This window comes from Primulina eburnea, chromosome 1 (genome assembly GCF_022965805.1).
Source record: "Primulina eburnea isolate SZY01 chromosome 1, ASM2296580v1, whole genome shotgun sequence".
In the NCBI taxonomy this organism is placed as follows: Eukaryota; Viridiplantae; Streptophyta; class Magnoliopsida; order Lamiales; family Gesneriaceae; genus Primulina; species Primulina eburnea.
In genome coordinates this window covers 5188062-5190717 of record NC_133101.1, presented here as the reverse complement: position 1 = coordinate 5190717, position 2656 = coordinate 5188062, and the positions used below count along the sequence as shown (strand labels likewise).

Below are 2656 nucleotides of genomic sequence, written 5' to 3'. Positions count from 1 at the left end.
AAAAACTTCATAGATATCAGAATCACTTTTTTGTTTTTTATAATTTGTTAATGCATGAGGAAATGGTGGAGGTTTATTTGAGTCATTTACTATTTTAGATGATTTATCATTCACCAAATTATTCTTAGAATTTAAGGTATCATCATTCTCAAAAGTATCAAGATTATCATCCTTACTCTTTGATTTTAAATGATCATTGTTTTCATTAATATATGGATCATTAACTATTTTACCACTTCTAAGGCTAATAACAGATTTTATTTGATCAATTTTTTCATTTTTTAATTCTTGATTTTGATTTTTAGGATTAGGTTGAGGTTGAGATGGAAATTTTCCTTTTTCATGAATATTAAGTGCAGATGCAAATTTCGCAAGAGTTTCTTTCTTTCAATCATTCATAGATTGACTGCTGTTTGAATATTGATAGACCTTGCTTTTGGATAAATGCATGAATTACATCTCTCAAAGTTTTTTTTCTTGGAGGTGTAACATAGGGAATATAACCTTGATGATTTTGGTTATTTGAAAATATTGTTGTGACGTGTGTGCATTATTATCATTCCTCAACTAAAATTAGGATGATTTTTCCATCCCGGATTATATGATTGTGAAAAAGGATCTATATTGGTTTTTTATAATTGTTTAACATAATTTGCTTGTTCATGGAGACATTCTTTAAATGAAGGTATGTTTTGGACAATCTTTTGTAGCATGATCATGTGTATCACATATATGACAAACAATTTCTTGAATACTTTTTATTGACCACATCTTTTTCATTTCTAATGACTCAATTTTTCTTGCTAAAGATGCAAGTTTAGCTTGAATATCTACATCATCTTTGAGATTATAGATACCACCCCCCATTTGTTGAATTATTGTTTTTATTGTTGGTGGTTCTATTGTACCTATATTATCCCAATTTTGAGCATTTTCTGCTAATGAATCCAAATATTCCAAAGCTTCATTTGGGTTTTTATCTTCAATTCCATTACAACATGAATTCTACATTTTGCCTATCTTTGGTTAAAGACTTCATAAAGTGAGAAACTATTCTCCATTTTCAAAACCATGATGTGGGCATGTATTAAGTATTCTTTATATCTATCCCAACATTGATAAAATGTTTTTTCTCCTTGTTTTTGAGAAAAAGTTGTAATTTGTCTTTTAAGAGTTTGTTCTATGGGAAGGGAAAAACTTTTGAGAAATTGTTGTTGCATTTCTTCCCATGATCTTATTGAACTTGATCTTAATTTTGTAGCCATGTTTTAGCTTTATCTTTTAAAGAAAAAGGGAAAAGCTTTAAATCGAACTATTCCATGCTACAATTTTGATCATTATAAGTTTACAAACTCCTCAAATTCTCTTAGTGCAAATATGGATTTTCAGAATCTAAGCCATGAAAATTTGATAAAGTTGAATATTTGAGGTTTAAAGTTGAAATTTGATGCGTCATGAGGAAAAACTAAACAAGATGGGGCACTAGTTCTAATGGGAGGTTCATATGGTGCCTAAGTGTTCTTAATTGATCATGTGTTCTTGATTATTATTATTATATTATTAATCATTATCTTGATTATTTGATTATCATCCATGTTTAAATTATTTTCAGATACTCGAATAAGTCTAACCACTTTTTTTTTCGACTCCAAACACTCATACAAGTAAAACACACAATACTTATATAAAATAAAACATAAATAACAAATATAACTTAATTTATACCTCCCCGGCAACGGCGCCCAAAACTTGTTACTACTTAAATATAATTCACCCCAAGTGTAGGTTGTCTGCAAGTAATATATTTCGTAATGTACGAGATCGATCCACAGAGGTTATTTTTGAGTTTAAATTTATTAATTTATAGATTACCAAATGCAAGCTGAAGTTTACAAATTAATATTTGTCAAGGCTTGAGTTATCATTATTTTACCACACGTAAAAAACCTGAAAATAAAACAAATTTAGTAAGACTTTAAATATAACAAACAATACTAAAATAACATAATTATAATTTTAATGAATACTTAAATTTTAAATACAGGTTTTAACATATAATAAATTATAATTTTAAGTTTCTATCAGTATGGGGCCGAGACCTTTGTTTTTCAGCCTAATGGCCCATGATCGTTACAAAAAAAGGCGCTAGCTCATTGGTACCAACACTTAGGAATCTAGGTACTTAAGCCTGGAGGTCCTTGGTTTCGAGTGTTGGGGAAGGCGAAGAAACCACTTTCCAGGAGTGGATATTCTATGAGTGGCGGTGCATGGGCATGGGCCGAGGTCCATGCTGGACCATCCTACGACCGCATGACCAGTAGTTGCGTGGGTATGGGCCGATGCCTTTGTTGGTTCAGCCTAATGGCCCATGATCGTTACATTTTATGTTCCTTTTTTCTAGGAATTTAATTTCAGTTTCAAAACTTGTACCATTGGATATTCATTTCAGTTTTTGGATAAATCAATAATTTGTTTTATAAATCAAATCTTATTGGAAATGTTACAATGGTTGATTGTCTTTTCTCTATTTCTTTACAAAATAATAATATCACTATGCATGTTCATGGAGGTATTAAAAGATGTGTTAAAAATGAAGATTCCTCTATACTATGGCATCGAGATTGGGACACATCTTCATAGAGAGAATTAAAGATTA

The 2656-nt window shown here is 30.2% G+C and overlaps 1 non-coding gene across 1 annotated transcript; it reads left to right on the top strand.

Annotated features, from left to right (window-relative positions):
- The first annotated feature begins 1066 nt into the window (after positions 1–1066).
- Positions 1067–1175, top strand: LOC140815297 (small nucleolar RNA R71). The gene has a single exon (XR_012114333.1). It is a non-coding gene; the product is annotated as a small nucleolar RNA R71 (small nucleolar RNA).
- Positions 1176–2656: the final 1481 nt, after the last annotated feature.